Below are 14,941 nucleotides of genomic sequence, written 5' to 3'. Positions count from 1 at the left end.
GGAGCAGGAGGGCGGGTGGCTGCTGTTGCTGCTGCTGCTGCTGCTGAAGGCTGTGCAGTAATGGGTGTGGTGCCACTGCCAGCACCAGATGCCTTCAGCCTCTGGAACTCCTCATGCTGGTGGAAATGTTTCGCAGCAAGGTGGTTGATGAGCGAGCTGGTGCTGAACTTTAAGGGGTCTGCACCTCTGCTCAACTTCCGCTGACAGTGGTTGCAAGTGGCGTACTTGCTGTACACTGTGGGCATGGTGAAAAAGCGGCAGATTGGTGACAAAAACAACCCCCTACGGCATGGAACCGCTGCTGCCTGTCACCCTGTGGTGGTTGGGGGGGGGGGGGGCTTGGGTGCGGCTGGTGGTGGTACTGGCAGATGCTGCTGCTGCTGCTGCTGAGCCTGAGACACCAGCAGGCTGGGGGACCTGCCTACTGCTGCCAATGCTTGCAATGATGCGCCTCCTTGCAAGGCCCACAAGCGCATCCTCCTCCTCCTCCTCAGAGCTGCTGATGACGACATCCCCTGGAGCTGGTGGCACCCAGTCTCTGTCTGTCACCGTGTCATCATCATCCTCCCCCTCCTGAAACATGTCCTGCTGGGATGATGACCCCCCCAAACTCCTCTCCTGATGCATGGATGGGCTGCTTGACTGTCGCCACAGTCTTGCTGTCCAATCCCTCATCCCCCAAAGTGGCCATCAGCATCTCCTCCTCCAAATCGCCAACAACAGCAGACAATTGACTCATCATGCCTGGGGTCAAAAGAGTGCTGAGTGACAGGTCGGCGACTGACGGTGAACTGGCCTCCTCCCCAGGCCCTGCTGGGCGGCTGCTGCGAACAGGGGTGGTGGTGGTGGTGGTGAGGGTGGAGGCCTAGGATGCAGAGCTGATGGCGGGCTGCTCATCCTCCGTCATCAGTTGCACCACAGTGTCTGCATCCTTTTCCTCAATGGGACGTTTCCGACCCGGCTGGAGGAAAATCGGAGCAGGTGCTACACGCTGCTGCTGCTGTGTCTCTGCAGCGTGAGTTGCAGATGCTCCTGCTGGGCGGCGCCCAAGGCGTCCACGGCCAGTGGCTATAGGAGGAATGTTAGCCACTGACGCTGTTGCTGCTGCTGCGGAACTGTGCATGGTGGCGCGGCCGTGCCCGCGGCTTGTCACAATGCTGCTCCCTCTCCTCCTGATTCCCTTGCTGCCCTTCCCCTTGCCCAGACCGCGCTGGCTGCCACTTCCAGACATCTTGGATGTTTTGGGTGTAAACACAAAAGTTTTTTAAAAGGGCGGGTGAAAAGTGGGGTACTTTAATGGAGTGGGTTGGTGGGCGAGGTGACTGAGTGAGTGTCTAGTACAGTAAGTAAGTAGTAACAGAGTCAGTAAGTACAACTAGAAGTTACAATAATCAGTAGTAATAATCACAAGGAAATAGAGTGTGTGTACACAGACAGTGAGTGAGTGCACGCACACGCAGGAGCTAGCCTATGAACAGTGACTGAGTGTCCCTACTAGTACAGTAAGTAGTAACAGTAAGTACAACCAGAAATTACAATAATCAATCAGTAATCAGAAGGAAATAGAGTGTGTGTACAGTACACAGACAGTGAGTGCACGCACACGCAGGAGCTAGTAGCCTATGAACAGTGACAGTGAGTGTCCTAGTACAGTTACAGTATATAACTATTCAGAAGGAAATAGAGTGTGTGTACACTACAGTACACAGACAGTGAGTGCACGCACACGCAGGAGCTAGTAGCCTATGAACAGTGTCAGTGAGTGAGTGTCCTAGTACAGTTACAGTATATAACTATTCAGAAGGAAATAGAGTGTGTGTACAGTACACAGACAGTGAGTGCACGCACACGCAGGAGCTAGTAGCCTATGAACAGTGACAGTGAGTGTCCTAGTACAGTTACAGTATATAACTATTCAGAAGGAAATAGAGTGTGTGTACACTACAGTACACAGACAGTGAGTGAACGCACACGCAGGAGCTAGTAGCCTATGAACAGTGACAGTGAGTGTCCTAGTACAGTTACAGTATATAACTATTCAGAAGGAAATAGAGTGTGTGTACACTACAGTACACAGACAGTGATTGCACGCACACGCAGGAGCTAGTAGCCTATGAACAGTGTCAGTGAGTGAGTGTCCTAGTACAGTTACAGTATATAACTATTCAGAAGGAAATAGAGTGTGTGTACACTACAGTACACAGACAGTGAGTGCACACACACGCAGGAGCTAGCCTATGAACAGTGACAGTCAGTGAGTGTCCTAGTACAGTTACAGTATATAACTATTCAGAAGGAAATAGAGTGTGTGTACACAGACAGTGAGTGAGTGCACGCACACGCAGGAGCTAGCCTATGAACAGTGACTGAGTGTCCCTACTAGTACAGTAAGTAGTAACAGTAAGTACAACCAGAAATTACAATAATCAATCAGTAATCAGAAGGAAATAGAGTATGTGTACAGTACACAGACAGTGAGTGCACGCACACGCAGGAGCTAGTAGCCTATGAACAGTGACAGTGCGTGTCCTAGTACAGTTACAGTATATAACTATTCAGAAGGAAATAGAGTGTGTGTACACTACAGTACACAGACAGTGAGTGCACGCACACGCAGGAGCTAGTAGCCTATGAACAGTGTCAGTGAGTGAGTGTCCTAGTACAGTTACAGTATATAACTATTCAGAAGGAAATAGAGTGTGTGTACAGTACACAGACAGTGAGTGCACGCACACGCAGGAGCTAGTAGCCTATGAACAGTGACAGTGAGTGTCCTAGTACAGTTACAGTATATAACTATTCAGAAGGAAATAGAGTGTGTGTACACTACAGTACACAGACAGTGAGTGAACGCACACGCAGGAGCTAGTAGCCTATGAACAGTGACAGTGAGTGTCCTAGTACAGTTACAGTATATAACTATTCAGAAGGAAATAGAGTGTGTGTACACTACAGTACACAGACAGTGATTGCACGCACACGCAGGAGCTAGTAGCCTATGAACAGTGTCAGTGAGTGAGTGTCCTAGTACAGTTACAGTATATAACTATTCAGAAGGAAATAGAGTGTGTGTACACTACAGTACACAGACAGTGAGTGCACACACACGCAGGAGCTAGCCTATGAACAGTGACAGTCAGTGAGTGTCTTAGTACAGTTACAGTATATAACTATTCAGAAGGAAATAGAGTGTGTGTACAGTACACAGACAGTGAGTGCACGCACACGCAGGAGCTAGTAGCCTATGAACAGTGACAGTGAGTGTCCTAGTACAGTTACAGTATATAACTATTCAGAAGGAAATAGAGTGTGTGTACACTACAGTACACAGACAGTGAGTGCACGCACACGCAGGAGCTAGTAGCCTATGAACAGTGACAGTGAGTGTCCTAGTACAGTTACAGTATATAACTATTCAGAAGGAAATAGAGTGTATGTACACTACAGTACACAGACAGTGAGTGCACGTACACGCAGGAGCTAGTAGCCTATGAACAGTGTCAGTGAGTGAGTGTCCTAGTACAGTTACAGTATATAACTATTCAGAAGGAAATAGAGTGTGTGTACACTACAGTACACAGACAGTGAGTGCACGCACACGCAGGAGCTAGCCTATGAACAGTGACAGTCAGTGAGTGTCCTAGTACAGTTACAGTATATAACTATTCAGAAGGAAATAGAGTGTGTGTACACTACAGTACACAGACAGTGAGTGCACGCACACGCAGGAGCTAGTAGCCTATGAACAGTGACTGAGTGAGTGTCCTAGTACAGTTACAGTATATAACTACAATACAAAATACAATCAATCAGTACTAAAGGACAGCAGAAATACTGGTATAGATGAGAAATAAACAGAGGACAGGAGAGAACAGCTGCCCACACAGGCAAGGCCCTGAGGCCTAAAGCTGTAAGCCTGCAGCAGCTGTCTGAGTCTCTCTCTATGTAACACAAAAGCTACTAACTAAAATACAATGTCTATCTAACTAACAACAATATAGGTGTATATAGGAGGTGTATGTGAGCAAAACCGCTAGGTAAATGACCACAATAAAGCTCTTGCTAAGCCAACGCACAAAGGAGCAGATCTCTCTCTCTGTGCAAAGTCGGGCAAGGACGGAGAAACGGAACATGACGGCCGCTATTTATAGGATAGGGGCTGGCCAGGGTCCCCCTCAGTGATTGGCTGCCGTCAGAGGGCCTGGGAGCCCTCTGATTGGCTCTAAGGACATCAATCTGGGCTATGACGCTATTCGAGCTCGGTATTCGAGCTCGAATAGCGCTGTTAGCTCGAATAGCGCGAATAGTGAATGGGCTATTCGAGTTCACTCGAATAGCCCATTCGAATAGCTCCAGCTATTCGGAGCTCGAATACCGAGCTCGAATAGCTGAAAAAGAGCTTGAATATTCGAGCTACTCGAATATTCGAGCTCTGCTGAGCACCACTGCTTTTGTGGCCTCTCGGATGAGTTTTCTCTGCGCTCTTGCGGTAAATTTGGTCGGCCGGCCACTCCTGGGAAGGTTCATAACTGTTCCATGTGTTTGCCATTTGTGGATAATGGCTCTCACTGTGGTTTGCTGGAGTCCCAAAGCTTTAGAAATGGCTTTATAACCTTTACCAGACTGATAGATTTCAATTACAGTACTTTTGTTCTCATTTGTTCCTGAATTTCTTTGGATCTTGGCATGATGTCTAGCTTTTGAGGTGCTTTTGGTCTACTTCTCTGTGTTAGATAGCTCCTATTTAAGTGATTTCTTGATTGAAACAGGTGTGGCAGTAATCAGGCCTGGAGGTGACTACAGAAATTGAACTCAGGTGTAATAAACCACCTTTAAGTTATTTTTTAACAAGGGGGGGCAATCACTTTTTCACACAGGGCCATGTAGATTTGGAGTTGTTTTTTCACTAAATAATAAAAACCATCATTTAAAACTGCATTTTGTGTTCAATTATGTTATCTTTGACTAATAGTTAACGGTTTTTGATGAGCAGAAACATTTAAGTGTGACAAACATGCAAAAGAATAAGAAATCAGGAAGGGGGCAAATAGTTTTTCACACCACTGTAATTGGTGACCGTGACCACATAAAAATCATGGATGTAGTCAGTAGTGCTTCACAATCTAAAACGACTTTATTGAAACAACTTTAATGACACACAAACAGTCTCCAGTGAACAAATACTAACATTGTGGGCTTCTTTGGTGCAAAGACAAAACCAGTCATGATTGAAGACTGGGCAACTCTTTGACCGGGATTCTTTACTTGTGCTGAATGTGCCTTTTATGCGTATATACATCCAAAGGGTCCTTGTCCTAGAGGCCCATGATTTGTACACTGGAGACAGTCTGTATGCATATCATTAAAAATGTTTAAAATTGTGAAGCACTACTCACTACATATATGATTTAATGTGGTGACGGTCACCGGTTTTGTTACATCTCTGAGCAGGGCTGCCATCATAAATTACTGAGCCCCATACTGTGAAAACCTACTGGCCCCTCTCACTCCCTTCCTCACCTATATTTAACCACTTGAGGACCCACCCTTTACCCCCCCTTAAGGACCAGTGCTGTTATTTGTGATCTGTGCTGGGTGGGCTCTACAGCCCCCAGCACAGATCAGGGTGCATCCAGAGCGATCAGATCGCCCCCCTTTTTCCCCCACTATGGGGATGATGTGCTGGGGGGGTCTGATCGCTCCTGCCTGCCGGTGTTGCGGGGGGGGGCACCTCAAAGCCCCCCTCCGCGGCGAAATCCCCCCCCCCTCCCTCTCCTACCTGGCCCCCCTGGTGTTCCGGGCTGCACAGGACGCTATCCGTCCTGTGCAGCCAGTGACAGGACGTCCCCTGTCACATGGCGGCGATCCCCGGCCGCTGATTGGCCGGGGATCGCCGATCTGCCTTACGGTGCTGCTGCGCAGCAGCGCCGTACAATGTAAACAAAGCGGATTATTTCCGCTTGTGTTTACATTTAGCCTGCGAGCCGCCATCGGCGGCCCGCAGGCTATTCACGGAGCCCCCCGCCGTGAATTGACAGGAAGCAGCCGCTCGCGCGAGCGGCTGCTTCCTGATTAATCAGCCTGCAGCTGGCGACGCAATACTGCGTCGCTGGTCCTGCAGCTGCCACTTTGCCGACGCGCGGTATGAGTGCGCGGTCGGCAAGTGGTTAAAGAGACTCTGAAGCAAGTCTTAAATCATGTTATTACTGTAAAGCACTATAGATAGTGCTAAACTGCCGCATCCCCATGGCAAAACGAGATGTTTATACCCCCCAAATCCCCTCTGCAAAATCCACAACTTTCTTGATCGTGGATTTTACTGCTCATGGAGCAGAGCTTTGAGCTGCAGCTCTGCCTCCATGCGCGTCAATCGCCGCGCGGATCTCCACCTCTCCTCCGCCCCTCTCTGTGAAGGCAGATTGAGAGAGGCGGGGAGAGGCGGCGATCCCTGGGGATTGACGCGCTAAGAGGCAGAGCTATAGCGCTAAGCTCTGCCTCATCAGGAAGTGCTCCCCCGAGTTTGCATAGCAGATTTGGGGGTTATAAACCCCTTGTTTTGCGGCGGGGATGCGGCAGTTTAGCACTATCTAAAGAAGACGGAAAAAGACGGAAGCCTCTACTGCTGGCTGCTACGGAAGGTTAGATATGTATAAACCCTTCCTCACCCACTCGCCCGGTTGCTGCACCCTCCCCTCACCCCCCCATCATTAGATTCGTGTCGGCACATCCCCTGTGGAACGGTCCGTTTCTTCACTAGTGTGAAGAAAGGTTCCGTTTTACATTGCACTCTGAAACTGTAATGATCTGCGCTGCTGTCTGCACAGGCAGACAGCTGTTTGACCATTTTTTAGGTCTAAGTGCTGTAGGTCTCTGGAAAAGAGACCTGTCTTCACACTGCAAGTTTCAGAGTTGCTCTGCTGGTGAGAAATTTGCATCCACTTGTCATGCAAATTGCTTAGCTGCTCCCTTTGATGGCTTGCAGTATAAATACCTTTTGCTCCCAGAATTCCCTGCTGGTCATAGAGGTTTGTTCCTGCTAAACTCACCTGGAGTGTCAGCCATTGCTATCTTAGTGTAGTTAATTCTTGGGGAGTGCTCCTTGCATTCCTATTTAGTGCAGTCAGCTAGTGTATAATTTGTACTGCCTTTTCTGTCTTGTCTTGTCTGTACGATTGCACTGTCGCCAGCGGTTGGCGATAGTGAATCGTTCTGTCTTGATCTTAGATCGCATTTGGCCTTGCGTTAAAGGTGGTGGATCTTTCTAGCCTGTATCTTGGAGTATAACCTCGGCTGCGGTTGCTACTGGTTACTCCTTCTGTCTTGCGATTGTCTTGTCGCCAGCGACGGTCGACAGGAAATCGTTCTGTCTGTCTGGATCGCATCCGCTCTAGCGGTAGTGGCGGTGGTTCCTTGTGTACTCTGTCTGGGAGTGTAGGCCAGAGCTGTGGTTGCTACTGGCTACTCCTTCTGTCCATCTTGTCTGGTACGAACGCTTGCTGTAGGCTCGGTGAGGTAACCGTTTAGCAAGCGTTCGCGTTCTCTATTTCGTGTTTGTGTTACATTGGTTAGTTAGGGTGGCACGCTTATCACTGGGTGCCTAACGCGCGGTGATCGTGTCTTAAACGCGTTCGCTGTTGCGAATGAGTGCAGTGGTCGCGTTTAGCTAGCGTTTGCTATTTTCCTTGATGTTCTGATCGTTGTTGTTTGCTGTGTCTTTCTTGCTACACTTGTGTTCTGTCTAATTCGGTCTTGTGTCACTACTTGGCAATCGCCACTTTTGCGATTGCGTTCCCACTTCGTTTCCGCTGTTGTGTGTTCACCGTCGCTGGGTGGCGACTAGATTGGTGGACACACATACATTCTGTCTCTGTGCTCTCTCTCTATAAGGGCTATCTTGCCCTGCATTGCTTCAGTCGTACAATTCCCATCTGGCATCTGTGGCAGTGCAGAGGCTGTGTACATCTGCTCTCCACAGCTCCATCTGCCGGTGGGAATTTCCCTCTACAGGTGCATAGCACCATAGCTGGGTTCTGTCAAATTATACGCTTGTGGAGGATTTCCGCAGTGTCAGCGCGTATCCTGTGCGCTGACCACGGATATAATTCCACAATCGTTACAGTAACATACAAAGATAAATAAACACTCCTTTAAAGGACTTACAAGGCCAAATTAGCAAAAAAAAGTTAATTACCTGCATCATCTTTTAAGGCACGGAGGACGCCGTCCGCGCCCTCCGTGCCTATCCGCCGGGTCCCCCCGCTTATTAGCCCCCCGGGCAGACTCCCGACCCCACGGCCCCTGCCTCTCCTAAAATGGCCGCTTGCTCTGCCTGCGCAGCTCTAGGGCCAACCCCCCCTTGGGGTTGGCCCTAGAGCTGCACAGCCGCACTCGCGGCTATGCGGACTGCGCAGCCGCGGCCAGAGCAAGCGGCCATTTTAGGAGAGACAGGAGAGCCCGACCCGGGCCGTGGGGTCTGGAGCCGGCCGGGGGGCTAATGAGCGGGGGGACCCGGCGGATCGGCACAGAGGGCACGGACGGTGTCCTCCCTGCCTTAAAAGATGATGCAGGTAATTAACTTTTTTTGCTAATTTGGCCTCGTAAGTCCTTTAAAGGAGTCATCAGGGCAAATAGAGTAAAATGAGTGGTACTTACTGGGAGCTTCCTCCAGCCCCAAGCTCCCAGGACCTCCCTCGCCGCAGCTCTGCCCGCAGCCATTCGCTGGAGCTCCGGCCTGGTTCCCGGCGATGACGTCAGAGCGACCTGGAAGTCGCTCTGTACTGCGCCTGCGCAATCGGCGCTGTCAATCACCACCACGTGGGCCGGATCGGACTGCGCAGGCGCAGAACTGCTGTGCCTGCGCAGTCCGCTCCGGCCCACGTGGCAGTGATTGACAGCGCCGATCGCGCAGGCGCAGTACAGAGCGACCTCCAGGTCGCTCTGACATCATCGCCGGGGACCGGGTTGGAGCTCCGGCGAATGGCTGCGGGCAGAGCTGCGGCGAGGGAGGTCCTGGGAGCTTGGGGCTGGAGGAAGCCCCCGGTAAGTACCACTCATTTTACTCTATTTGCCCTGATGACTCCTGGAGGAGCTTCTCCCACCCCCTCCTAAGCTGTCTTTAAGCTGCACTGCCCAGTTAAAGTAGCCCCCACTACCCCCCTACCCCAGCACATCAGCCCCACTAAGCTTCCTGCAGCCCCACTAAGCAGTGGCGTAGCTAAGGAGCCGTGGGCCCCAATGCAAGTTTTACAACGGGGCCCCCCAAGCACTCTATACATAACAATTGATACGGCACACCAAAACCTGCCAAGGACAACAACAGTGTCAGAGGAGCAAGAAGGGGATGGAGAACAGTTTGTTAGAGATCACTACTATTCAAAGTACCTATAGAAGTGATTATTACCAGCACAGGACCAATAGAGAGCTAATACTGCAGTTGAGGGAAGGCCCTTCGGCCCTGCGGTGGCTACCTCTGCACCCCCTATTGCTACGCCCCTGCCACTAAACCTTCTGTAGCCCCATGTGTGATCTCTGTAAATAAAAGGCATTTGATGGAGGAAGAGAGATCCCGAACTGTGTGGTGTGGTGTGCTCCCATGCTTTGCTCCACATTGTTCTGCTCCCCCACCAATCCTTCTGCAGCCCCGACTTATTTATGAAAAAAAGGGGCGTCTGTTGGAGGAAGAGAGTTACCAAACTGTGCGGAGGGGTGGCCTCCCATGGTTTGATCTACCTAATTGTTCCCCCACTAAGCCTTTGTGACCCCTGCAGCGAAGTGCCTCCCCCTGTTAAATTTCCCATGACCCGGCAGCTAAGTGGCTCCTCACTGGGTTTCCCGTGACCCCTGCAGCAAAGCAGTTCCCTCCGCTAAGATTCCCATTATTTCAGGAAATAAAAGCGCTCCAGTGTCCACAATGCAATAAAAGTTGTGCAGGGATGTACAGTATTGCTCTAATGAATGCGCTGCAACATGTCTGGCTGCCAAAATGTAATATGTAAATGAATGGTGTCTACTGCAAATCACAGTATTCTGAATCAGCTTCAGCTCTTAATGTGCAGCCAATGATTTTTCAATGCAATGGGATGAGTATCCACCAACACCAGGGCACCCTTTGGGGAACAAACTCACCAAAGTTAGATGACCACCGTTAGGTTAGTCAATAGCGCTTTATCACCAGGATCCTCCGTGTCATCAGGGTCCCAGTCCCTTGTGCTTCTTTGAGTGTTGTTTATGTGCACCTCAAAAGCAAAAAGCTCCCATAGCATAATACTGTTTTATAAAAGTTTAACTTTATTAATTAAAGCCACTCACATGATCCTCCAGTTTATATGCGCATAGTAATTTCATCACTGCCTTGTGACTCATCAGGAGCACTGAGGCCTAGACAGATCACCAGGATATTTATATGTTACTAAACGCTGCTATTGGATGTGGCTCTCACCATCCCTCCTCCCCAAAACCCCTCCTCACCGCTGTCAATCACTTTGCGGTTAATCCATCTCCTCCACTTTTTCTATTACAGGGGAGAATCCGTTTACATACAAGTTTCCCATGACCCGGCAGCTAAGTGGCTCCCGTTAAGATTCCCATGACCTGGCAGCTCTGAGAAGAGACTCTCAGCTGATCTGGCCATTCCTTGGTCTTTGGTCCACTCTTGCTTGCATCCTCGCTGGCACTGGCAACCTTTCCGCTTGCATCCCCGCTGGCGTCCTCTGACTGCGTGACCACGTGATTGGGTCCAGCAGTGATAGGATGCCAGCAGGGATGCAAGTTTTTGGGTTGCCAGAGCCAGTGAGGATGCAAGCAGGAGCGGACCGAAGACCGAGATATGGCCGGGTTTAGGTGAGAGTTTCCTCTGAGAGCTGCCTGGGTCACGGGAATGTTAGCGGGGAGCCACTTAGCCGCTGGGGTCACAGGAAACCTAGTGGGGAGCCATTTAGCTTCCGGGTCAGAGGAAAATTAGCGAGGGGAGCTGCTTTGCTGCTGGGGTCACGGGAAACATAGTGGGGAGCCAATAAGCTGCCAGGTCATGGGAAACTTAGCGAGGGGAGTCACTTTTATTTATTTAAGTATTTACATAGCGCCGACATATTATGCAGCACGGTACAGAGTATATTGTCTTGTCACTAACTGTCCTCAGAGGGGCTCACAATCTAGTCCCTATAATTGTCATATGTCTATGTATGTATCAAGTAGTGTATGTATCATAGTCTAGGGCCAATTTAGGGGGAAGCCAATTAAGGTATCTGTATGTTTTTGGGACGTTGGAGGAAATCGGAGTGCTCGGAAGAAACCCATGCAGACACGGGGAGAGCATACAACTCCTTGCAGATGTTGACCTGGCTGGGATTTGAACCAGGGGACCCAGCGCTGCAAGGCAAGAGCACTAACCACTACGCCACCATGCTGCAGGGGTCACAAAAGCTTAGCAGGGGAGCTGAACAATTAGGTAGATCAAAGCATGGAAGGCCACACCACCTTTTATTTTACATAGATCACACTGCCGGGGCTGCAAGTATATTAGCGGGGGCCGAAGTGGTTATTCTCAATGTGCTGGGGGAACTCCAGGAGGCGGGCAGAAATGCACAAAATGTATTATTTCGGACCATAAAATGCAGTGCGCCTTATGGTTTGAAAAATCTGGTAAACAGAATGTCTACCTAAACATAGCTCCCAACTGTCTTTTGGAGGGACAGTCCCTCTTTGGGAGCTCTGTCCCTCTGTCCCACTTTCCTCCTCATGTGTCCCTCTTTCAGGACTTTGTCCCTTTTTCTATGTAAATATATATATTTCTCTACTAAAAAATGTGTTCGATTGACTCTAAACGTTATTCCCATCCTTTAACCTCCTGAGCGTTACGCCGCTCAGGAGGTTTTGTTATTTTTTTGCCCAATTTTAAAATAATTGTTGCAAATGTGTGTAAATCCTCTAGCTAGCACCCCTGGATCCCCGCCACTCCCCCGTTTATACATTACCCCCCCTGGATCCAGCAATCGGCGCAGCCTCCCCGTACAGCTCCGGTCTTCACTATGGGGAGGATCGCACATTATGTCATGACGTCATGTGCAAACCTGATCCTCCCCATAGAGAGACCGAAGCTGTGCAGGGAGGCTGCGCCGATCGATGGATCCAGGGGAGGTAATGTATAAACCGGGTGATCGCGGGGATCCAGGGGTGCCGGAGGCTCTTACTAGCTAGCCTAGTGCTAGCTAGAGGATTTACACACATTTGCAACAATTATTCATTTATGGGGGACTCCTGGGGCCAAAGAGCGGTATGCCCGACACAGTGTCAGGCATACCGATAAGGAGGTTAAATTGATATAGTACTAGTTTTAAAATGTTAATATGAAGGAAAATGAACCAGGATACAAAGGACCAGTGTGGTGTGAATTATAAAACAACATATTTTTCTTATGAAATAGTTATGGTATGCGTGACTAGGGGTGTGGCGGGGCGTGATCAGGGGTGGGGCAGGGGAGTGGCTTAAGTGTCCCTCTTTCTCATCTCAAAAAGTTGGGAGGTTTGCCTAAATTATTTGCAAAGTACTATATTTATTGACTGACATCAAACGCTGTGACAATGTACAGTATTAGGTTACACCTTTTATTGTTTGACTCTTTTCAGGTCGTAATAAGCAGAATGAGCCCCATATTCTCCGCTCTCCTGATATTTGGGGTTGTCCTGAGCTTCCCTCATCTCTCCTCGTGTCAGAACTGGGTAACGTTTCAGCAGAAGCACATCAGATCCCGTGCTGTCACCTGTAACACCGAAATGAATCAGAACCTATTCTATATTCGCGGAAATTGCAAGCCAATCAACACCTTTATCATTTCTGCTACTGCCACTGTACAGGCGATCTGTAATGGTTATGCTAACCAACAAGTCACGAGCCCGGCGACATTTACACTCAACAACTGCAGCTTTCAGAGTGGCACACCTGGAAGTTGTGTGTATGGATTCCGAGCACTGACTGACCGGATATGTGTAAAATGTGAGAGGAACCTGCCTGTACACTTTGTGCGTGTCGGCAGATGCTAACACGCCTTCTGTAACTTTTTAATGCAGCCCAGTAGAAAGATCTCTTTGTTAAGTCTCTCTGCATTAAAAATGCCAGCTTAGCAATATTTTAACCTCAAAAGCCAAATAGTAGCTTGACATTCTAGCTTGTCCAGCAGCTCCAGATCATAAATCGCTGCACACTTTATCAGAGAAACACAATTGTATTTGTTTATAGGGTTGAGTTCTCAGATTGGAACAGTTCCGAGTGCCGAAGATTCGCATTAGATTTCAGCCGTTTCCAGTAAAATCCCAAAACTCGGACTTTTCACTTTTCGAGTACCGTGTTCCGTGGGAAAATTGGCATCAGAAGCAGGAATTATCTGCAAACAATATCTTTAGAACAATGGCCTGTGATAGGAAGTGGAACTGAAGCTGGTATATGAAAATTGCAACAAGAGCAGAAGATTATACCACTTCGCCCCACTGTAGAGACAGAGCTGGAACCAGGGCAGCCCAGCCAGAAGAACAGATGTAGACAAGGAAGTCCGCTCAATGTCTCCAGGTGCAAGTTTATTCAGGACGTGTCCCAACACAGTAAAAAGAGCATCCCGTGGCATGAATAAACTTATACCTCCTGGAGACATTGAGCAGACTTCCTTGTCTATATAGAAAATTGGGTATTAAAACTAGAATTTTCGGACTAATGTAATGTCAACAAAATGGTCCCCGGGTAATGACCGGTCCCCGGTGGCCAGGTTATGGTGGCAGAGCGAGCAGTTTTCCATAAGAATAGGAGCTCCAGGGGACTGACCAGGGGAGAGGATGCCTTTGTCCCCATATCCATGTGGAAAACTGCTTCTTCTGCCACTGTAATGTGGCCACCGGGGATGACCGGGTAGCCATTTTGTTAGGGTCACTTTTTGCCAAAGATTCTTGTTTCAAAGTGTTATTTTACAGTTTAAAACCCATTTTTTTTTCCTATGAAACTTTAAAATCGATTTTCTCAAAAACTATATGGTCTTTTCACCATTTTTTTTCCACCATGTTCCTACTGTTCTCACCAACATATGTATGTATTCGGTGATGATAGCATGTATGGGGGCTGTGCTGTTAATCACGGAAATCGGCGCCATTGAATTTAATAGAAAATGCCTGCGGAACACAAAAATAGGAACACAAAATTCAGAATTTGCCTGCGGAACGTCGAATTAAAAAAAACCCCGGAATTCGGCTGTTCCGATCAACCCTTTTTGTTTCAAGGAATACTGTAGGGGGGTCGGGGGAAAATGAGTTGAACTTACCCGGGGCTTCTAATGGTCCCCCGCAGCCACTCACCAATGCTCTGGCCTCGCCTCCGGGTTAACTTCTGATATTTCAAACGTTAAAGTCTGAAAACCCCTGCGCTTGCATTGCCGTGTCCTCGCTCCTGCTGATGTCACCAGGAGCGTACTGTGCAGGCACATACCATACTGGGCTTGTGCTATACACTCCTGGTGACATCAGTGGGAGCGAGGACACGGCAATGCAGGCGCAGGGGTTTTCAGAAATTCCAGAAGTGAACCGGAGGCGGGGCCGGTGCATCGGTGAGTGGCTGCGCAGGGCATCTGTGGGGGACCATTAGAAGCCCCGGGTAAGTTCAAATCATTTTCCCCCGACCTCCCTACAGTATTCCTTTAACGCTCTTTTAATTTTCCTTTAAAGAGAAAATCTGCCGCCTAGAAATTACACCATACATATTCCTGCGTCTCCTTGCATTGGTGTCACTTCATAACTTTTAAAATGTAAAGTTTGCAGATACCTTACACCAGTTTTTAATATCTTGATTATATCATCAGTCTACCTCACTGCACTATATTAGCAGAAAGGCTACAGGGAGAAGCATGATGCTCACTCTAGCGCCTCACTGCACTATACTAGCAGAAAGGCTACTGGGAGAAGCATGA

At 48.9% G+C, this 14,941-nt stretch overlaps 1 long non-coding RNA gene across 1 annotated transcript in view; it reads right to left on the bottom strand.

The window, feature by feature from the left end:
- Positions 1–12,581: 12,581 nt before the first annotated feature.
- Positions 12,582–14,941, bottom strand: part of LOC137528157 (uncharacterized) — an 11,866-nt gene continuing 9,506 nt past the window's right edge. The window contains exon 3 of the long non-coding RNA XR_011023297.1: positions 12,582–12,757. This is a non-coding gene — a long non-coding RNA (uncharacterized lncRNA). The remainder of the gene's footprint in view (positions 12,758–14,941) is intronic.

This window comes from Hyperolius riggenbachi, chromosome 8 (assembly GCF_040937935.1).
Source record: "Hyperolius riggenbachi isolate aHypRig1 chromosome 8, aHypRig1.pri, whole genome shotgun sequence".
NCBI classification, from domain to species: domain Eukaryota; kingdom Metazoa; phylum Chordata; class Amphibia; order Anura; family Hyperoliidae; genus Hyperolius; species Hyperolius riggenbachi.
Note: the sequence above shows the minus strand (reverse complement) of the source record. Positions and strands in the feature narration are given on the sequence as shown.